The sequence below is a fragment of the Hyaena hyaena genome, unplaced genomic scaffold, assembly GCF_003009895.1.
Source record: "Hyaena hyaena isolate Hyena2069 unplaced genomic scaffold, ASM300989v1 scaffold_766, whole genome shotgun sequence".
NCBI classification, from domain to species: domain Eukaryota; kingdom Metazoa; phylum Chordata; class Mammalia; order Carnivora; family Hyaenidae; genus Hyaena; species Hyaena hyaena.
The window spans coordinates 863460-886659 of record NW_024081398.1 but is presented as its reverse complement, the minus strand read 5'-3'; the positions used below and the strand labels follow the sequence as shown (position 1 = coordinate 886659).

The 23200-nt window shown below is 54.0% G+C and overlaps 1 pseudogene; it reads left to right on the top strand.

Annotated features, from left to right (window-relative positions):
- Positions 1-10492: 10492 nt before the first annotated feature.
- LOC120221213 lies at positions 10493-11016 on the top strand (annotated as a pseudogene).
- The last annotated feature ends 12184 nt before the right edge of the window (positions 11017-23200 follow it).

Below are 23200 nucleotides of genomic sequence, written 5' to 3'. Positions count from 1 at the left end.
CCCCCCCCCCCCAGCTCCAATGGTGGCTGGGACCCCACAGCCCAAGGAACAGAAGGCCACCTGACAGCTTTCGGCTCCTACAGAATGCCCTGAGGTTCCCAGCAGGAGAGGCCATTGTTGGGGACACAGTGGAACCCCAAAGAATGGCCACCCCGAGCCTGGTTAGACCATACATGAACCTGCCATCCACAAGGAATACAAGTTACAGGCTCACAGGGGTCTTGGGACCTCACAGACCTGAGGCTGCAGGAGCCGCTCTCCCCGGAGCAGGATGTCTCCCTCCACAGGGGGGTCACAGACAGAGACAAGGGATGTCCTGACTGCGTGTCTGAGGAAGGGCCGCCCTGTGAACATGTCCTGCATCCCTGGAGTTTCAGCTGCACCGGGGAGTCTGGGAGTGGGGGTGGCCTCGGGCTGGTGCTGAGAAGGAGGAGGACAGAGTGGGGAGGGCCCCACATGGGTTGTGTTCCTGCCTGGTGACCAGTGTCCCCAAAGATGACTACGTGCTTACCATCAGAGCCTGCAGGTGTCTTAGGGTCCATGTGGAGGGGGAACTGAGGCTGTGATCCAGGTGACTCTAAACTAGGGATGGTCAAGATCCCTGGACAGGAGTGGGGGGATCACAGGGTCCTCACATGTGAATGGAGGGGGAGAGGAGGGGGAGGAAAGCAGTACCAGAAGGACTCAGGCCACCAGGACCAGCTTTGCAGGTGGAGGAAGGGGCCACCAGCCAAGGACGCGGCCACCACTACAATGTGTGACAGGAGAGATGTGGATCCTCCACTGGAGCCTCCAGAAAGGAGCACAGCCCTGCAGACACCTGACCCTCATCGCAGTGGCCCCGAGTCTGACCCTGACCCACACACAGGTGCACACGTGCTTAAGGCTGCGCTAAGACACCTGTGGGTCCATCTGTGACAGCAGCAACAGCCGCCACCACACCAGTTAAGGACACGTGTCCCGTGAGCACAGTAAGGGTTCAGGCAAAACCCCACCTCCCCACGTGTCCCTTTTCCTTCCTGAAGCACCGAGGGATCCACCCCTGCTGGGAGTCTCAGCCCCGCCTCCACTCGTGCTGAACATGCTGCTTCTGATTTCAAGGGAGAAGCAGAGCCTGAAGTCTGGGGTCTGGAAGGGATCCTGCAAGAGGGCCCATGGACACTCCCAGGGACCAAAGCAGGGGGTAAGCATGTCTTGGGGGAGGGGCCACCACATACCTTGGACACTGAGGTGGAAATACTGGGCATTTTCTATCCCTGTGCTGAAGGAGCATCGAGCCTGGTACCAGCCACAGTCCTCGAGGGTTAGCTTGTCAATCCTCAGGGTTGTTGTGTGGTGCACATGGAGCCTCTCCTTGAACTTGTCGTGGACATTGACCCATTCTGGAACATCCACCCCAGGAAAGACGTGCAGGAGGTCTATGTAGTTTGACTCATTTTTAACAGCCCAAGAAATCTTCTCCAGCTTGGCTTCAGGAGATACTTCTGGAGGTCTGGTCACATGAAACAATACAGAACTTCCTTGAGTCCCCTTCAGGAAAACTATGCTTCTGGAATCCTCCACTCCCGATCCACAGGCCTCAGAGCTCCTGACCGCAGTGCTGAAGGCACCTAAGGTTATGGAAACACAAAGTGCGAGTGCGTTTCATTAAGAATGAGCAGAAAACAATAGACCCCATCATGGTAATGAACTCCACCCAGTGGATCCCTTGATTCCGGGGGGTGAGACAGAGCGTGTATGTGGAGCGAGGCTGGAATCACGTCTTGGTCCTAGTGGGGTGTCCCCTTGAACACAGTCCTGAACTGCTCACCCGAGTGTCCTCAACCTCTGACGCTGAAGGTCTGGACGTGATGACATCATGGGTAGAAAGCACCGAGTACATTTTGGGTCAATGCCAAATGCACAAGTGTAGTAGGAGCTTCCTCCGTGGCTGCAGAGGCCCCACACCCACAAGCCATGGGAGCCCTGGCCCTGCAGTGGGGGCCATACCTTGTGACTTGCTCTGAGGAGCGAAGTTCAGCTACAGTGATGGACGTCACTCAGTGACAGCAAGTCTCACAGGAGTGTGACTTCCATCTCGTTCACAGCCCGTCTCTCTCTGCTGGGATGAGCCTGCTGCCACTTGCCATGCAATTCTCCCCGGATCACCTGCCCTGAAATTCTCCCCGGCGGCTGCACCCCCTGATGCCGCCTGGCCTGAGATGGGAGGTCCTCGTCCCCCATGACACGATTCCAGTCCCTACAGGTCAGCTGCTCCGTCACAGTCCGAGAGGGAATGGTCCCCAGGATGGCCCTCAAGGCCAGCAGCCTGCGGAGGATTATCCCCACTCGAAGGACGAGAGGCTGCGTTTCGGCCACACTCGCAGCTCTCACTTTGGTGGATGGTGAGCAGACCGTACACTCACATTCTGGAGGCGATGGGGATCGACACGCAGTCTGGCCCGGACCTCGGACCCGCTGCGCACTCCCCTCCACAGACATGGCTGTTCCATCGTGCGTGTCCCTCCAGGACCCTTCTGTGTCTCCTGTGCCCGACCACACTCCGCACACGCCGTGCCTACCTTTCCCTGCACGACTTGGGCAAGGGTACACACTGTGTCTGCACACGTGGACTCGTCTCACTTCCCAGCTGCACACGGTCCCACGTGGGGCTCACGTTCTCTCCACGTGTGACGGGAGCTCAGCTGTGGCCCTTGTCCCTGCAAACACTGTGGCACCGAGCAGCCACCACTGGAGTCTCTGGACACACGGGTGTAGACATGCTACATATGGACACGTGCACGTCAGGGTCTGTGTACCTGTCACACACGGTCATATACCGCACAGTTGGGGACACATAACTCACACAGGGGAATATAGGCCCCATGCCGTGGGAGCCAGAGTTTGGCTGGGTCATGGCTGTGCCCACAGCAGCTGGTTCCATGGTCCATGTCAAGTCCACCTCAGCAGGTGACTGGGCACACGTGTGCAGCTGTGCAGGGTCCTCGAGACCAGGAGGGCCGGCACCCGGGTATCCCATGCCTGGGCTGGGAAAAATTGATACTTGGGCTCCACATGAAATGAGGCATATCCCCATTTGTCTCCAGTGTGTTTCCTCATGGCGGGGACAGTATTGTATTGTCATCACAGTTAGCGTATGGTGATTGAAAAAGAAGGTAGGGGGGCGCCTGGGTGGCTTAGTCAGTTAAGCGTCCGACTTTCGCTTAGGTCATGATCTCGCGGTTCGTGGGTTCGTGCCCCGCGTCGGGCTCTGTGCTGACTGCCAGCTCAGAGCCTGGAGCCTGTTTCAGTCTATGACTCCCTCTCTCTCTGACCCTCTCCTGCTCACGCTGTCTCTCTCTCTCTCCTAGAAATAAATAAAAAACATTAAAAAAAAAAAAAGAAGGTAGGGGTGGGCCCCCCGCCAACTTTCCTGGGGAGTCAGAACCCCAGGGCGTGTGTGTTCATTCAGGCAGCTGTAAACACCAGCATCGCGGGCAAACACAGAAATGGGTAAGTGCACTTGGAGTTCCCTGCTGGCCTGGAAGGAGAGCAGCTAACTCTCTCTGCCTGGGCCCTCACCCCCTGCTGGCTCCCTCAGGAAATACTGGACCAAATAAAGCATCTGGTGTGACCCCAAGTCAGCATCCCAGCCAACACAGTCAGGGTTAAGCTAATGTGGGAACAGGCAAGGTTTGGTACAACTTCTGTGAAGTCTGAGAAACATTCCTGCTCCAACGGGGGTGGGGGCGTGGGGGTGGGACTGTTTGCTGGGCCCTCGGCCGGTGGGGGGGGGGCGAAGGTGATTCAGCCCCATTGTGGTACCTCCCTTAGGGCTGTTCACCAGCAATTCTGTGCCAACAGTGACTGACTCAGTCCCCCCTGTGCCGGCTGGTGGGAGGGGCCCAGCACCGGGGAGCAGGGAGAAGGAGGGGGCATTTTCCGTATGTCTCTTTCTCTCTCTCTCTCAGAAATAAATAAAACATTTAAAAAAGTTAAAAAAAAGAAGAAGATAAACTTTAACAGTCAACAGTCAACATAAAATTTTCCATTTCTTCCAATTCTCCCTTTCTTCCTTCCTCTTTCTTTCTTCCTTTTTTCTTTCTTTCCTACATAACCTTTCAAGCTAGATGTATATGGAGCAAACTGTATGTAATTTCACATATTTCTCCAGTTAGTTAAAATGGAAAGAAAGAGAAGGTTACATTTTGTTGTTGACAAAATTACTTGGGTAAGAGGGGTATCAAAGCCATGAAAACTCATTTTCTAATGAGAAACATTCTGTTTGCAGATGCCCCCGGTCCGGGAATTTCCTGGATCCCCTGCACCACCCCTTAGGGAGCCAGGGGCTCACAAGCAAAACATTACAGGAAATAAAAGCTTTCCCAGGATTCACAGGAATTCATAGCTCTGAGACCTCAGTGTTCCCCTTTGTTTTTATTTAATGTGTTACACAAAAGCAGTTGGTGTCAGTGGAAGTAATAATGGGAATGTCTGGGTTTCATTAAAACAGTCTTTTCTTTCGGTTCCATTTTGGGGACCAGCTGCTTCCCTTCCTGTCACCCCATTCACCCAGTCGTGGGGCCTGTCAGCGCCCATGTTCTGGCCACACCCTTCCAGCAAGTGGGCGCAGACACCCTCAAACACTGGGGACCGCCCGCCCTTCCTGGGTCAGACAGAATTCAGTGTGTTCCGGGCCCTCCTCTGGCCCCAGAGGCCACAGCAGGGTCCCCCCGCCCCAACGGGGCCTCTGGGCCGCCCCATCCTCCCTACAGGGCTGCAGAGGCTGCTCCCTGACCTGTGCGAGGCGGCCCAGCTCCGAGCAAAAGCCTCACACGTGCCATACGACAGAGGTGGTGTCAGGTCCTTCCCCACAGACATCAGGCCCACAGGAGCCCCCCTCCCTGCCCCGCACAGCAGCCTCCCGCCCAGGGATCCAGAACACTCACTGAGGAGGAGACAGGTGAATCGCAGGAGCCAGGAGGCCCAGCACATGAGAGGGTCTTCTGGAAGTGTTCCCATCACAGGCTGCCTCCCTCCCGGCTTGCTCTGGGCCTACTGGGCTGTGGAGAAACATCCAGAAGCAGAAGCAAGAGAGGAAGAACGGTTTACTCTGAGCAGCTCTTAGTGTTTCCCACCCCAGGGGCTGAGCTAACTGTTTAGGACAAGATGGCTGCTCTAGAGAAAGCCATTCAGATGCTTCCTCTTACCTTCCCCTGCACTGGGTCTCAGGGATGATGGCGGATGAATATATGAACACTACTTCAATGAGTCACTGGGTGGGAGGGGCCCCTTCCTGTGGGCACCACAGGCCTGCTGATCTCAGCTTCCCAGCGGGTACCCAGCAGGATCCCAACCTGGGTCCCTGGGTTCACACACAGCCCAGCAGCCCTGCTCCCCAGGGACAGCTGATGGCCGGACGCAGAGTCACACTAACCACCTTTCCAAGGACACGGGGCCCCTCCTGCTCTGGGTTGTCCTCTGTCTTTACACCATTTAACAAGTCTAATTTCCTTTCTGATTTTCTGTGCACTTCAACTGTCAACTGTCTAAGGAAGACGCTTTGATCACAAGAACAAAGCAGTTTGTGGGAAGAGTCAACTCCTTCCCCCCGACAAATACGGGCATTTCCCTATTGCTGTCACCACAGGCCCCGCCCTGCCCCCCCCCACACAGGGCAGCCCCCAACTGCATGTCTCCCCAAGGCTCTGCCAGCCGGGCCCCTGCTCTCACACACAGGAAGGGGCAGGAATGTGCTACTCTGGCCTCAGGCTCAGCTGCCCAAGTTCACGGCCACCTGCTGAGGGTCAGGCCTCTTCTCCCCAGATGGGTCCCCATGACCTCTGAGAACCTGTCTCCCATGGACCCAGGGAAGCATCACCATAAGTACCCCCCGGTTAGTGCATGTTCCCCACCCACTGAGGCTCCAATTCAGCTGCCCAAACATTCGGATCCTGAACCCCCAGGAGGGCAGGGGCATGAACTGAAGGTGTAAGGACACCAGTCTAAACCAAACTGCCTCCATAACAGGCTTTAAGTTTCCCCTCTAAACTAGAAGGCCAAAGTTTCAGTTTCCCTGAAACTATCAGGCAGTTACACATTGCCCAAGGCAGGAGAAACCACCCTCCACATTACTAAGGGGGAGGCCTATAGATAGAAACTATAGATAGGACTCTGTTACCTAATATTAAATTAACCCGTTACTCGCCGAATAAGACCCTAGCCTTACTCTGTAATTGGTTGAATTTAAAGGTACTCTAAATGTTGTAATTGGATCCTGCCAAAAGTAACGAATACTCTAGACAATGTGTGTGGTTATACCCGCTGTCAATGATGTTGAATAATTATGATTGGATCACTGTTCCCATGCCACAATTTCTGTAACTCTCCCATCACAAACCCCATAAAAACCCTACTCTGCCTTTGTTCGGGGCTCACAGCATGGATCCACTGTGCTGGTAAAATCTGTGAGCCCGAGCTCGAGCCCGTAATAAAGCCCTTTGCCTTTGCATGCATGACTCAGTCTCCCCGGTGGTCTCTGGTCGTTGAGGATACTGCGATCTGGGTATAATAAAGGTAGTCAGGCTATTAGCTGGTAAACCCACTTTGTGGACATGGAAGCCCATCCTCAGGGTTTGTATGACCATCAGAGGTCACTTAGCAGGTCAGGAGCAGAGGCTGGACTCCCAACCAAGATCCCTGATAAGTCCATTGTCCAGCTCCTGTCCCTTCCACTGTTGGGCCTCCAGTGAGTCCCCGCATCCACTCTGGGCTCCCCTCGACCAGCCTGCGCACCTCAGACAGGAGAGCATCAACATTACATTCTTCCCTGGCTCCCGTCCAGTAACAGGGACGGTCCTTCAGAAGGCTCGGTCCCTGAGCCTCGAGGGTAGAAACTCTGAATGCAGTCCACACTCCAGCACAATGGGGTGCAAGTCGGCCATGTCCCTGTCCCCGTCCCTAACCCCCTGGGGAGCACTCTCAGGTGAGGAGTGTTCGCCTGTGAATACCACTGCATGGGGGGTGGGGCCCAGTGGCCAGGAAGGAGCCACCAGCAGCTGCAGTGAGGGACACGGGAGGGGCAGCTGTCGGAGGCCGGCTCCGGCTGGTCCAGGGGTCCCTGAAGGATGGACGGTGTTGGTGAGGGAGGGGTGAGAGAGGCCCAAGAGTTTTTCTGGTCACCAGGCAGGCATCTCCGCTCTGACTGGGGCTCAGCTTTATTTTATAAGTGTTTGGGGAATGGTACAGAGGTGGCATTTGCCTTAGACAATGATTTCTGATAACAAACTTCTTTGCTATGTAAGAATTTCCCAGAAATCTAGAAGACTCCTGCATAACCTTTATCAATAGTGATTGAGATGCTTATCCTATGGGGAAGAAGGTATCTTTAGCATACCAGACAAAGTTTTTAGCATAAACAGGGTGAAGTTACTTCTTTAAGGTGGAAGTATCAAGAAAAACAGGTCTTCCAGGAAACACCTTTGTTGCCATAATGATAAAAGTAGTTCCTCAATAGGTTCCTTCACAGGGAGTAGTCAGCATATTCAAGGCCAGGAAATGCCCCAAGCAGAAACAAATGGGTAAGGGTGGATATCTTTCCTTAACTCCAAATTAGGCTCTTTGTCTTAGGGCCAGACTCAATTGTAACTTTATGTTCTTGGCTTCCTTTATATGTTAAGTCTTGGATCTGCAAGGCCGTTATGAAGAGCCTTTTAACAATCATCCACAATGTTTTCATCTGAAATCTCTTTGGAATAGGCATGTATATGCTTTTCCTTNTGATCTATCTGTGTGGGGTTTATTGTTCTGATCTGGAATATTGTGAGGTCTGGTCTATACCAGCAGCCTCATTTCCAACATGAGCCAGTAATAGCAAGGAGATACCAGTTTTGGTTTCTCATGGCAGGAGCTGTGCAAACGCTACCATTTCCTTGCTGTGACTGTCATCCAGCGAGGCCAGTGCGGCTCCCAGCAGGCAGTCACCGCGGACTCCATGCTGGGACCACAACAGGGGCATTTTCAACCACCAGATAAAGATCTCGGTCACCTCCCGCTGTCCCGGGCAGCAAGAGAGCCAATACCACTGACCACAGTGTGTCGAGGTTTCTGTGGTTCACAGGCATGTTCCCTGTGTGAGGCCATTTCACAGATAAGGAAAGTCAGGGCCCATTATGGTACTTGATGAGCCCACAGTCTGGAAGCCGGGACGAGGCAGGACCAGGCCCACATCTCAGGCTCTTAGGCCACTGATCTTTCCATGCCCAAGTCCTTCCTGACCTTGAGAAGCCACATGGAAGGGGGAAGGAGACCAGCCCTGCCCAGGGCAGCCTTTCCTTTCTCACACACACAGACAGAGGAAACAGGCCTGTGGCTGCAGCTTTGCAGGATCTGAGGTCCACAGAGGCCCTTGCTGACCACAGCCTCTCCCCTGCACTGCCTGTGTCATATACAGGCCAGCTCCTCTGGCCCTGCTCAGGGTGGGGCTTGCTCTAGCCCACTCTGCCACTTCCCAAACTTTCTACCAGACTGGAAGCAAGTAACCTAGACCGTGACCTTGAGTCTGAGTGAAGAACCAAACCAGCGCCATGGCAGGCTTCAGAAGGCCCCAGAAATTAAAAGGCCCAAGTTTCTGAGGCGTGACTCAGCAGGCTTAAGCAACCGCCCTTCCCCCTACCTGAACCAATCACTGGAGGCTGGAAAAGTACCAGACGTTACGGACACTTTTCTGGCCCGCTTAGTTTTGAACTCACCAATACCTCCGTGCCGCATCAACCTCTGCCGTCAACCTGTCCTATCACATTGTAGTCTCTGCCCATCACCCCTTTCCCCACCCTAACTGTGATAAAAACCCTACTCCTCCATTGTTTGGGGCTCTCAGCACGCATCCACTGCGTTAGTGAGGTCTGGGAGCCCGAGCTTAAGCCCGAATAAACGCCCTTTGCTTTTGCATACGTGACTCAGACTCCTTGGTGGTCTTGGGATTTTGGGGAGATCACGATCTGGTCATAACATTTGGGGGCTCGTCCGGGATTTTCCCACTCAGACCCCTAAGGACCCCCGACACGTGGGGCCTACCGCCGGTTGGTAAGTGTATTTGTCTCTTTGTCTAACTCTTCCTGTCTGTCTAATCTGTTTAAAGTCGGTCTCTGGGGCCCTACATTTGTCTGGAGGACACGCTAAAGACCCGGGGCCGTGGTGTCTGAGAGACGTCTCGGACCCACACGGAACAAACGGGGGCTCAAGTCCCCTGTAAGTTCTTTGCGAGACCTGTGGTTCAAGTCACCACCTCGCGGTGGGGGTTCAAGTCCCCTGTACGTTCTTTGCGAGACCTTGGGTTTCAAGTCCCCACCGCGAGGTGGGGGTTCAAGTCCTCTGTATGTTCTTCACGAGACCTTGAGGTTCAAGTCCTCTATGCGTTCTTCGCAACCTTTCGGTTTGCTTCCGTTGCCTAGCCTCCGGTTTTGCCTCCACTGCCTAAGAGAATTACCCCTGTTCTCGGTGTTCCAATTCTGTCTTCTGTGTTGTTCTTTAATTGTGTAACAGGAAACTATGAACCCCTAACCTCTCTAAGAAAACGGCAGGCCTTATAAACCTGCTGAATTAATCCTAAAACAGATCAGGCCCTAATGGATGCGAGATTTCCCTTGGCTGGAACCGACCAAAATTCCAACATGGCAGAAAGTAAGGAGAGCCTACGCCTTTACCGCCAGACTCTAATGGAGGGTTTCCGTGCGGCTGCCAGGCGGCCCACCAATTTGACTAAAGTTAGTAAGATACGACATGGAAAAAATGAATCTCCTACTGCCTTCCTAGAAAGGGTCATGGAGGCGTACCACACTTATATACGCCCATGGACCCAGAAAAACCAAAAAATAAATCTGCAGTCATGCTTACCTTTGTAAGCCAGGCGGCACCAGAGATCAGAAAAAAGATACAAAAGTTAGATAGGCTAGCGGATAGAAGTTTACAGGTGTTGCTGGCCATGGCAGAACGGGTCTACAACAACAGAGAGAGCCCCGAAGACCGCCAGACACGAGCCATCACAACAGCCAATGAGAAACAGACCCGTAACCTGGCCAAGATCCTGCTCGCTACCACCGCTGACTCCCCTGAGGAAAGAAACCGACGACTCAAACAACTAGCAGCTAACCCAGGTAAAAAAGGGCCTCAGGGAGACCAACCCCCAATCGGGAAAAACCAGTGCTGATACTGCAAGGAGGAAGGCCACTGGGTAAGACAATGCCCCAAAAGGCCCCCCAAGAAGGACCCCAATTGTGACTCAAAACATGTACGAGTTCTTAAATTAGGCGAACACAGTGACTAATGGGGTCGGGGGTTCAGTCCCCCTCCCCAAACCCAAGGTAACCCTCAGTGGTGTGGATACCAGCGAACTTCTTAATAAATACAAGTGCCACCGAACTTCGAGGCGGCTACTACAATGTCTGCCACGCGGGAGGCGCCAGGGGTGATCGCCGCCGCGGACCCAGAAACGGGTGGGGGCGACTTCCTCGGTAGCTGGCGGGGAGCTGTTGTCTCCGCATTGATGTCATGTCTGGTCGTGGCAAGCAAGGAGGCAAGGTCCGCGCCAAGGCCAAGTCGGGCTCCTCCCGTGCCAGCCTGCAGTTCTCGGTGGGCCGAATACACCGCCTGCTGCGCAAGAGCAACTACACAGAGCGGGTGAGGGCTGGCGCACCGGTGTCCATGGCGGCTGTGCTTGAGTACCTGACTGCCGAGATCCTGGAGTTGGCGGACAACACAGCCACGAAACAAAAAGACATGTCATCCCGCGTCACCCGCAACTGGCCTTCCGTACCGACGAGACCAGGCGAGTATGGACGGCCCCTGAGTCAATGCGGCCCGGCCCTTGGCAGCCCGGCCCTGACTGCCCAAGATGGCAATAGTGGCCCCAAAGCCCCGCAGAACCCCCGGCTCGGACAACACCCCCACTACAGCGCTGGCCGGTTCCACAAGCCCCGCCGAGGCCGCCCCAGAGCCAACTCAACCTCGTGCCCGCAGTGCCGCGGCCCACTAACCTAGACCCACCTGCCCCAAGACTTCAGGAATTTGCCCACGGTCTTCGACAGGGCCCTGCGTAAAAACCTGAATACCTCATGAGACCGTGGCCACGGTAACAAAACAGTTACTAGAAAACATCATACCCAGGTATGACTTTCCTTAGACAATAGGGTCAGACAGTAAATCAAATAAAACCCTAAAAGAGACCTTAACTAATGTAACCTTAGAGACTGACGGAGACTGGGTGGCTCTCCTCCCCTTTGCACTCTATAGGGTATGCAACTCCCCCTACCAGATGGGATTAACTGCTTTTGAAATCATTTTTGGGATGACCCCTCCCATCATTCCCAACCTCCAAGCACAGGTGATTAACGAATTTGAAGATCAGAGCCTACAGGATGACTTAAGAAAAGTCCGATGGGCCCATAAGCATGTCTGGCCTAAATTGCATGCCCTCTATCCAAATGGAATGCATGATTACTAAAGATAGGTTTGAGTTTTCAACTTCCTGTTGTAAAGAAAGTAAGACTAATTGGACCTTTTGAAAAACATGGTTTATGCTTAATTGGTTTCTGAATTTACCAACTAAAAAAAAAAATTCCAGTGTAGATACCTCTCAATTGGTTACTAAGTCCTCGATTGGAGACTAAGGTTTGCTAAGTTAAAATTCTACTAAGTGTATACTTAAGACTGATGGAAAATAAGGAAAGCAATCCTGTATATAGGAAACTGAGAGATACATAAAAAAAGATGTAAGAAATGAAAATAAATTTTTGTTGAGGGTAAAAGAAAGTAATTTTTTCCGAAATAAGACTGGTTGTTTAGAGAAAAATGGTTTTGGGACAAAGTTTAAAGGTAAAGGAAAGGTGTAGAAGGTCCGTGAAGGGAAATCTTTGAAAAGGAATTCTATGTGTGCTCAGGGTAAACTAAGGTTGAGATGAATGGAATTTGAAAAGTACACAGGTATAAGGTTAAAACTCTGCTTTTCTCTCTGGTCAAAAGACAAAGCTTGCTTGGATTGTAAATCTGCTCTTGATAAGACAATGTAAACAAAGGTTTTCTCCTTTTGCTGCCAAGAAAACCAAAGCTTTAGGTTTCATCTTTATCAGGTCTTTGATTGTATACTTAAAACTTCTCAATGTTGAAGGAGCTACTCCAACCAATGTTGGTTTCTAACTACTATATTATGTTATACATTCACCTTTAAGATCTTTTATTGCCACTTTGGTTGAATAGAGAAAGTTTTAAGATTTGTAATGATCTGTAATCCTATTTAGGATACACTTTATAACTTCCTAGGGTTTTAACAAACTTCCCAGGATTTGAATAGTAAAAAAGGTCTTTTGGCCCATTAGGCCCTTTTATTTGAGATGCTAAGTTACTTGGAAAAGCACTGTGTACAACAGTAAACCTTAGGTTGTATTGCATGAGTAAATGCTATAACTGCCCAAATATATATGCAAATCCTAAAGTTTTAATGTTTTGGCATAGGGTTATCATGTAATATTCTGATTACTTAAAATATTATATGTCACAAAAATAGCTGAATTGCTTTGTCAAATGCATTATACTGAACTCTCATCAAATCTTTAACAATGCCCATCTGAAATTTTGTCATTTACATAGATTGCTTTCCTTCATGAAAGAACGTCTGGGGGCAATACATCCCGTAATACTTAGGTCCCAGTATCACCACCCTAATGACTGGCCAAAGTATCGACTCCCTAATGATTGGTACCCGACCAAAGACCCATGATTGGGCCTTCAAATACACAAGAGAAGGGGGGAATGAAGAACCAAACCAGCGGCATGACAGGCTTCAGAAGGTCCCAGAAATTAAAAGGCCCAAGTTTCTGAGGCATGACTCAGCAGGCTTAAGCAACCACCCTTCCCCCTGCCCGAAACAATCACCAGAGGTTGGAAAAGTACCGGATGTTCCCGACACTTTTCTTGCCTGCTTAGTTTTAAACTCACCAATCCCTCCGTGCCGCATCAACCTCTGCTGTCACTCTGTCCTATCACATTGTAGTCTCTGTCCATCACCCCTTTCCCCGCCCTAACTGTGATAAAAACCCTACTCCTCCATTGTTCAGGGCTCTCAGCACGGATCCACTGTGTTGGTGAGATCTGGGAGCCCGAGCTTAAGCCCGAATAAACGCCCTTTGCTTTTGCATACGTGACTCAGACTCCTTGGTGGTCTTGGGATTTGGGGGAGATCGCAATCTGGGCATAACAGAGGACGTGCCCTGGGCACCATGGCTTCTGTGCTGACCCATGGGCTTAGGCTGCAAACCCTCCTGCACCAGCTGGGGCCACAGTTAGCTGCCGGGAGAGCAGCATCAGGACAGACCCAGTGACAATCTCATTTTTCACTCATTCTCTTTGTGTCCCGGGGCACATGGCTCAATGCACATGAGCCAGCGAGCTCCCACCACAGAGGGATTTGGGGACGGTCAGGAGTGGCTGGACGGTCACTGGGCCCATGCGGGGCAGTGGGGTCACCGGTGCCACAGCCGCCGATTTCCTCCAGAACGCCCATCTCCAGGAGAGACCTCCTGCGCCAGGGACGTGCTGGCTGTACTCCTGGAGCAGATTCCCAGCAGCTCCCCATCCTGACTGCCCAACTCCTTCATTTCCTTTCACAGAAATAGGACTGACCCCAGGGACAGGAAACCCCTGAGGATAGAGACTCTCCCTCTCCAGCTCCCGTCTGCATTTCAGGTCACGAGCCTGCAGCCCCTCCCAGTGCAGACATGGGAGAGTGTACTGTACACACTCACCAACCATGCAATGGAGTCGTCACCCCCAGATGAAAAGAGGCCGTGGATCCCAAGCACTAACTCAGGCCTGTGCGGCCATCGGATGGGGGCAAACAGATGGTGATCAAGAAATGCATCCACTTTCCGTGTGCACCGGAAACAAATATGAGTCATGTTCGCCCCACAGTTCTGAGCTCACACGGGCCCCACGGGCCTGGCGTCTCTGCAGCAATATTAGCGATGAGAAGCACCCTCCTCCCTCAGGACGCCAGCTCTGACACGGCACCGCTCAATTACCTTCAGAACCAGGAGCCCAGCAATGACACTGCCACCAGTTGCCAAAGCCCTCAAAACCTGCCCTCACAGGGTGGAAGGACCCCTCCCTCCTGGAGATGGCCGACCATGGGGCAGACCCCGACCATGTGCTCAGATGTGCCCCCGACCCTCCAGTCCCAGCGAGAGCTGCCTTGGCCCTTTCCAGCTGGTAAGGGGCCGGTACTCCATCTCCCCGTTCCATTTCCTGGGCCCCTGGCGCGGGATCCAGGGGACGAGGGAGGCAAGTCACTGTCCCCGTTGTCTGTAGGGTTCCCAGACTGGAGCCCTGGAGGAGGACTTGCTTTCTAGATTCTTACCACCATCAGAACAGGGACCCGACCTGACCTGAGGGACATGCTCCCGCGAGGACTCCTCCTGCCCGTCGTTGACTCTGGACCTGGACATAATTTGACCCACATCCTAGAGCAAAGGCCCAAGGCTGCTGTCCTAACAAATCTACCTGTGGGGTCTACAGACCTCTAGGCCCAGACATCTGGTGTCCTTGCTTTATAGACAGGGGGTCCCTGGCACTGACCTTCCTTGGAGAGGGTCTGGGTGACAGGGAAAGGCCGACAGGGGTCACTGTTTTCGATCATTTTACTTGTTCTTCTCAAAGACACAGTGAAAAGAAAACAAGACAGAAATACCACTTGTGACCTGCAACTGGAAAATGACACCAGCTGTGTGGCAGGAATGTCATCTGTGTCCTGATTCTTAAATACAGGGGAAGGGAGGGACTCGCTTTCTAGAAACAGGGCACAGAGGGAGCCAAGGGGCAGGTGGGTGTAGGACCAGGTGCTCAGGCTGATGAAGAAAGTCTTCCCTGAGCCTGGACACGTGCCTGCTGCTGGGGGTGGGTCTGGGGGCAGTGATAGAAGCCATCAGGGCCTTGAGAGGGACCAGAATATCTGCCCCTCCCAACATGAATGACAACCAGAAAGAACATACCAGCAGTGAAGCCGATGGAGAACAAGAACACAACCGTCTATCTTCGCAGAGGGTTTGGGGCTCAGCAGTAGCATCAGCTGGGCTCCAGACAACTTGCCAGTGTTCTTTGGACAAGCCAACCACATGTTTAAGCAGGGTGATCATGGTCCTCCGGAAACTCTGTGGCTTCTTTGGGAAGTACGTGTTTGCTTAATTCTGAAATCTGGTCCTTTCTGGAGCACTCTGCCTCTATTATGTATAGAAAAGAGACACGACTCCCTTTGCTTGAAGCTGCTTTGTTCTAAATTGCTCTTGGCAGCTTGGAAGGTAAACATGGTATTTGTGTTGTTGGAAGAGTTTGGTCTTTTCTCTGTGTCCCAGGAAGAAGGGAAGATGGGGTCCACATGTGGAGGTGAGTGTTAACTGCCTAAGTGGTGTGATTCTAAGGAAATGATACTGAATTTTTTCAACGTGATCAAGATCGTCTCCACAAACACCACAGCTAACATCAGACTTGACGACCGGAGGTGGGAAATGCTTCTTCTAAACCAGAAACCAGGAAGGGTGGCTCCTACCACTAACCTTTTTCGTGGTTGTACTTGAAGTCCTAGGTGACACAATTAAACAAGAAAATTCCGTAAGAGGATGGACTGACGAGGATGAAATAAAACCATATTTGTGTACATGTGACATGGTTTTCTGCGTACAAAATCTAAACGAACTGACACAACAAGAAGAGAAAGCCGTCTTCACCTGATGAGGGATGATAGCATGGTTTCAGGAAATACAAGTTTCCTGCATGACACTCAGTTACTCACTTACACAACAGCAACGAAAAAGTGCGATTTAAAATGCAAAACCCATTGTCATTTACACGGACACCAAAAAATGAACTATAGCTTGAATTAGCAAAATACACAAAGACCATTCTGAGGAAAACTACAAGACACTCTTAAACAGAATCAGAGAAGACTAAGTACATGGAGAGATAGCCCATGTTCATGGAAGAGAAGACCTAATATTGTCTAGATATCCATTCTCCCCAACTTGATCAATGCATTCAGTCAGAGACAATCTACATCCCAGAACGTTATGCCATAGATATTGGTCATGTGATTCTACACTTTGCATGGAGAGAAAATGACCCAGAGTAGCCCACACCATGTTGCAGAAGAGCAAAGGTGGACGGCTCACACCCCTTCTCCCTCAAGACCTCGTATAAAGTTACAGTCATCAAGACGGGCCTGATTCAGGGAGAAATGAGCCAAATAGATCATGCAACAGGAGAGAGAGCCCAGAAACAGACCTGAGTATAGATGGTGAACTAATCTTGGACAAGGGAGCAAAGGCTCATGGATGAAAGACAGTCTGTTAAACAGATGATGCTAGAACTATCAGACATCCAGTGCAAGAACGAACGAACGAAGGAAAGAAAGAAAGAAAGAAAGAAAGAAAGAAAGAAAGAAAGAAAGAAAGAAAGAAAGAAAAGAAAGAAGGAAGGAAAGAATAAAAGAGAGAGAGAGAGAGAGAGAGAGAGAGAGTCCAAGCAGGGGATGGAAGAGAGAGACAGAACACAGAATCCAAATAGCCTCCAGACTCTGAGCTGTCAGCACAGAGCCCCATGTGGGGCTTGAACTCACGAACCTCAAGAACATGATCTGAGCCAAGGTCAGATGCTTCACCAACTCAGCCACCCTGGAACCCCTAGACTTCCTCTTTATTATAGCTGTCATTGGTTGAGTACATAATGCTAGACACTGATTCATGTGTTGTTTTCATTTAACCCCGTGAACACCTTGAGGAGGTCAGTCCGTTATGAGCATCCTCTCTGGCTCAGGAGAAATCTCAGGTGCGTGGAGGCAGGTGACTTTCTCAGGGTCTTACAGCAGGAGGGGAGGCAGGCAGGGGCTGCTGCTGGGAGTGCTCTGTGGGGGGACCAGATGGGATGGGAGTGCTCCCAGGGATGGACCAGTGCCTCACAGGTCCCCAGCACCACCTATCCTGCCTCTCAGAGATTCTCCACCTGACTGACAGGGATGACTACACCTCCGGCCCAGAGAGGGGATCAGGCAGAGATGGACAGGGTGACAGAGGCCTCACCTGGGAGCGGGGTGAGCTGTTGACCTGGTCGCCTTTCCTCAGTCCTTCAAGGCAGGATCCTTCCAGGGAGCAAAACCTCTCTGGACCAGGTATTTACGGTCAATGTGTGAAATTCCAAAGTCCGCCCCTCAAGCCTCCCTGAGCATCCTCCCTCCCAGCCCTGAGCACAGGCACCACCGCCACCTGGCGGCCGAGGACAGAACTGCCGCTGGAGACTTCGTGCCCAGAAGCCCTCCACCATCAGCCCAGCTGCACACACAGGTCATGAGCACCTAGTGTGTGCAGCACAGGGGAGCAGCGACAGGAAGCTAAGTCCTTGTCCTAGAGCAGCGCCCAGGCTGGCGGGGGGTAGAAGCAGAAATCCGCTCAGGGAAGGCTGTGGGAGCCTCAGTCCAGAGGGCCTCAGCGTTTTCGTTCAACAGGAAGGTGGCTCCGAAGAGGGGGTTGAGGTGACCCGATGAGGGGCAGGTGGGTGCACAGGGACACCAGGAAGGTAAGGAGCTGTAGGTAGGGAACAAATGTGGCTGTGTCCCTGGGGACTTGGTCTCTGTCCCTGATGGAGGCCCAGGCAGCTGTAGGCAGAGGAGGCTGGTCCGAGTGCTGTGGGCTTCCTGCTCCGGGTCTGGGTGACAGTGTCCCAGGGGTGGCCGAGACTGGCCGGGTGGGAATTCCACTTAGAGGTAACACGAGCCCCTCATGCAACAATGTCCACCAGTAGAGAGAGACAGACAGACAGACAGACAGACAGACAGATATACAGGCAGCTAGGTGGGAAGGAGGAAGGTGAATCAGTGACAGAGGGTCCCCGTGTGTGGGGGGTGGCAGGTGACATGCTGAGCCCTAGGAGGAAGGACCCTGACAACAGGCACCTGGAGATGCAGTGACAGCAGCCCTCAGCAGCAGCGGGTCCTGGGCCACCATCTACTCAGCCCAAGGCCTGAGGACAGAGGGGAGAATTGAGGAGAGCACACAGGGGGGAGGCAGAGCCAGGCCACAGACGAGGCCTTGGGCTCTGAGCCGCCTTCTCTGGAAGGGGTTTGAGGCTCAGGTCAGAGCTCGAGGCCCTGCCTGCTTGACTCTGCTCCTCGGGCTTCCGACAACCCAGTTCCCGCAGCTCCGGCCAGAGAGGGCTGCCAGTTCCTGCTGCCCCATCTTACCCCAGTGAGCATGAACCTCTCCCCTGAGCAGCAGGCCCAGGCCCCGGCACAGGGACAGAAAGGACGGCAACAGCCTGGGGGCCCAGCTCGGACTTGGCTTTGTCCTGTAAGTGGGAGTTTCCCAGAGCAGACCAAGAATCAGACCCGGATTAGCAGGAGCTCCGTAGGGCATTTGCTCCAAAAGAGAAAGAAGGAACATGGATCCCAGGGTCATACGTTTGGGAAATCTGATTAAATCATCTGTTTTCTGGGGCGCCTGGGTGGCTCAGTCTGTTAAGCGTCCAACGCTTGGTTTGAGCTCAGCTCATGATCTCACAGTTTGTGGTTTTGATGTCCCCAACGGACTGCCCGGGCACCATGAGCCTGCCTGGGATTCTCTCTCTCGGTCCCCCCCCACTCGTGCTCTTTCCTTGTTAAAATAAATTTTAAAAAACTTAAAATAATGGGTTATCTTTCAAAGATCACCCATCTAGAAAAAAGTAAATAAATAAACTGATGATCCTGCTGGAGTAGGGAGTGTGATTATCTCAGGAGGGATCTGTCCCCACATTTCCCACATTCCTCTGACCTGCAGGCCCCACCCCTGATGTGGAGGAGGGTCTCTCAGAACCCACCCCCCTGGGTCGCAAAGAGAATCCTGATGCAGGTAAATCGGGTGCCCGTTTATGGACACGCTGAGTGACAGCGGCCTGGGGGGGCCGTGTTCTCCCCACCAGCCCCCCCCCTCTCCCCACAGGGCAGCTCATGGACAAGCTGCTCCTTTCTGTTGGGCCCTATGTGGTCGCAGCTGCGGGACCCCATGGATGCACTGATGTGAGCTGTTGAGGGGGGACTGTGGCCCGCAACCCAGACCCTCCAGGACGGTGGACTCCTTCCTTCCATGACCTGCTCATGAGCGCCTGCTGTGTGCAGCCCCTGGGCCAGGTGCACATGCAGGTCCAGGAAGCTCCTGGCACAGGCTCCGCCCCCTCGCTGTCCCAGGAGGAGACAGGCCCTGTGCGGTGCCCACAATGCAGAAGGGGAGCGGGGCTCTGGAGAAAAGAGCAGCTGGGGAGGCTCAGGACCTGGGAATATGGCTTCAGGGTCACACCGGGAGGTCAGGGCAGGCGACAGCAAGGACACCGCTGAGAACAGACCCGCAGGAGGTGAAGAGTGACCCTGGACATCTGGGGAACTGCCTGCCTGGGGGAGGTGATGGGAGTGTCATGGCCTCAGGGGGGACGTGGCTTGTCGTGTTCCAGGAGCCAGAGGGCAGGTGCCCAGAGCCTACGTGAGCTCAGGCAAGACAGGGAGGAGACTGAGATCAGAGAGGTATCAGGGAGCCAGATCAGCTCCATCCTAACCTAGAGACCCGGGACCCCAGGGCCAGAAGGGCCTCAGAGCTGCCCGTGACCCACCTCTTGCTGGGCAGGTGAGACACCAGGGGACAGGTGGGAGGCACGCCCCGGGCTCCGGGATAGAACTGGGCTCCTGAACTCTTTTCTCAGACCTGACTCTGAGCGGAGCTGCCCTGGCCTGGGCCGGAGGGAGGGCTGTGCTGTCCGCCCTGCAGTGTCCAGGAGGGACCTGCTCCCTGGGGCCCTGAGGGCGGGCCTGGGACACCTGACTGCGCGCGGCCGCCGCTGCAGCATCTTCCACCAGGGGGCGCTGCCGGTACAGCTTCGCCAGCAGGCCAGGCACCTAGTAAGGGTTAGACTCAGGGCCCCCCTGGGAAGTGCCCTGGCCTCAGCCCACTCCAGGCACAAGACGCTTCCCAGCCTCCCTGCCGGTGTCTCTGTGTCTGTCTCTGGTTGGGTCCCGGGAAGAGCCCTGAGGGCAGCCAGCCTGGTGTGTATGTGCAGCAGGGTGGGGAGGGGGGCGATGAGGAAGCGCGGCCCCAGGGCGACCTGGGCAGGAGCTGGGTGCACAGTGAGCGTGTCTGCCGCGCTCCCTGGGGGGCCCTTGCCTGTCCCTCTGGTGTTTGCTGCTGCGGGTCCCCAGGGGCTCATTGGGATACAGGGAACTGTGCAGGGGGTAGGGGTGAGGGCAGAGCAGGGAGGAGTGGGGGTGAGAGGCGGCCCTTAACCTGCCTGAGACACTAGGAAAGGTGCCGTGGCCCCGCCCCCACTCACAGGGTGTGTCCCTTCCCGACTTCAACTCCCCAACTCCCCTTCCTCAGGTGGGTTCTGAGGATGAGGCAGCACCAGGGACTGGACCTGGTTCTCGACCTGAAGGTCTGCAGACAGGAAGGAGGTTGGGGCGCGGGGTTCAGTGAGGAGGTCGTGCAGAGAGAGAGCAGAGTTCAGACACACCAGCTGCCCGTGGTGTGGACGCCAGAGCAGAGCTAACGAAGAAGCAAAGGGCCTTCCAGGTGTTTGGCTGAAGCGAGTGCGTGGATGGTGTGACCTGATCCAGGTGGAAATATCATCAGAGCCGGGGGAGGAGCCAAGGGGTGGGGCCCCGGGAGGCAAGAATTGTTTCCTGCAGGTCCTCTCTGGCTTCCAAGGGCAGATGTCCATCAGGAGCCGCGGGAGGGTGTCGGGTCAGGACTGGAGACGTGGCCTCAGCACAGCCAGGCTCCCATCAGGGCTTAGCTGGAGTCCCCTGGGGAGAGAGGAGGGCTGGGCGCTGACCAGCAGAGGATGGGCCAGTATAGACAGAGCGGGAAGGCCTGGTGGGAAACCTGCTTAGGGTGGAGTCAAGTCACAGTAAACAACACACTTTTTTAAATTAAAATTGAAATTACAAAGCCAGAGTAAATCTTAGACAGTATCTTCTGTTTTTATTTTTAAATGGTAATTTATTAATTTTTGAGACAGAGACAGAACGCACATCCTGACTGCAAGAGGTGTTAAACTGGATGAGGCTGGATGTTGTGACTTCATAATGACTTTGTCTCTGAGGCTGACGTCTCTGACAGACTGATGTTGTACATTGGATGCTCTGGACACACAGCACGTTCAGGCTGATCACTGCCCTATTCTTGGCCTCAGGCCAGCCAGTGAGTGTGAGCAAACTGTTGCTCTGAGCCATTTCCCTAGTCATCTGGGGACTCGCACTGACCTCTGCTCTTCAGGTCTGGGGGGTGAGGCCAGAGGCCTAGAGAGCCAGGTGGGGTGGGGGCAGGAGAGAGATGGAGCCCCTGAGGGTCATGGGTGGGAGAGACCCAGGCTGAGCCCCGCCTGCAGTGCCCTGTCCTGACTGTCCCTGTGGTCAGCTGTCCAGCAGGGAGGTGCAGGGTGTCTGGGCCGCCTCTGCCCTCCCAGCAGGTGTGTGTCCAGGGGTGCGGCCTGGACCTGCAGTGCTGATAAGGGGGGTGTGGCAGCAACTCCCTCCCCCTCCCTCCTGCACCCCCAGGGTGTCCACAGAGCAGGGCGGGTATGGGGGCATGTCCACACGGGGCTCATCCTGAGGCACTCAGGAATTGGGGTGGGAGAGGAGGGTCCCTGGCATCTGGCCCTTTCCTCTGATGCCTCATTCTCCCAATCCTGTGGATGTTGCAATTGGAGAGAATCAAACCCTGGGGTGGGGGGGAAGGGGATGCGGCAGAGAGCATGGCTTCATTCCCCGTGGCTCTGGTGGGTTAGAGGCTGCCTATAACCCCCAATCCTCTCGGCTCTCGGCTCTTCCCTCACCCCTACCCTCTGCCCAGTTCCCTGTCTCCCAATGATCCCCTGGAGATCTGCAGCAGCAAACACCAGAGGGACAGGCAAGGGCCCCCCAGGGAGCACGGAGGACAAGATGACTGTGACCCAGCTCCTGCCCAGGCCATCCCTAGGCTCCCCTTCCACATCGCCCACATCCCCACCCCGCCGCCCCAGCAAACCAGGCTTGCTGCCCTCGGGGCTCTTCCCGGGGCCCAACCAGAGACACGGATACCTGGGCAGCAAGGTGGGAATCGCCCTTTGCAGGGGGTGGACTGAGGTCAGTGCCCTGGGCTAAGGGGTCCCTGAGTCTCAGCAGGAGCAGGGCCTGTTGGCAAAGCTGTGCTGGCAGCGCCCCCTGGTGGAAGATTCTGTAGCGGTGGCCGCGCAGTCAGGTGTCCCAGCCCAGAATTTTCCGAATTTCCTGGAATGTGGGAAATGCTACAGTGGGAACCCTCCTGAGATACTCACACTCCCTACTCCCGCTGGATCATGGGTAATGATTTAATCTGGATTTTACAGCGTGTATGATCATGGAATTCTCTTTCTGTCTCCTGGAGCAGATGTCCCATGAACCTCCTTCTAAATTAGCTTCTGATCGTCACCTATTCTGGTAAATGTCCTCTTACAAGACATTGCTGAGTGCTGAGCCCTTCGGGTCCCTTCCTGTCTCTACTGCCTAGTTTCCCCTCCCCCCACCACCAATGCTTCTCCTTCCAGCGTATTCTCTGTGAGCCCCTTGACTTGGGCCACACCCCACCCATAGAGCCCACCTCCAATCAGCCCTCACCCCCTTCCCCCATCCCTGCCTGAGTGCTGTCTCCACCCCCCCATCCCTCTGCTCATTCCACCTGTGTGAAGCGTGTCTTTACTCCCCAGCCCCCGCGCACCTGCTCTGCCTTGGGGTGGGGGGGCTGTGCTGCGGGTCCGGGGGCACAGAGGCTGCGTCTGTGGTGCTGGACGAAGGCTCCCAATGGAAGCACGTGCACAGCTCCCCGTGCACAGCGGGAGGGACACAGCTGCTCTCAGGCTCCGGAAGCGTTACTGGTGTTCTAGAAACACAAGTGCGGCATGTAGCAAGACGTTTAAATTGTTCACACCTTGTTCCTCACCACTCACATCCGAGACGAAATCAGAAGGTGAAAAACAAAAAATTGGGTACAGGACAATTCGAAGATCCATGAGCATGTTCTCAGTGGCTGAGGGATGGGATCCGCAGAGCCCACCCTGTCTCTGAGGGACCCTGGGGTGGGGAGGCCATCCAGCGGGTTCAGGGCCCATCCTTCCCGCCCCACAGAAAAGAGATGCTGAGATCCCGTCTGCC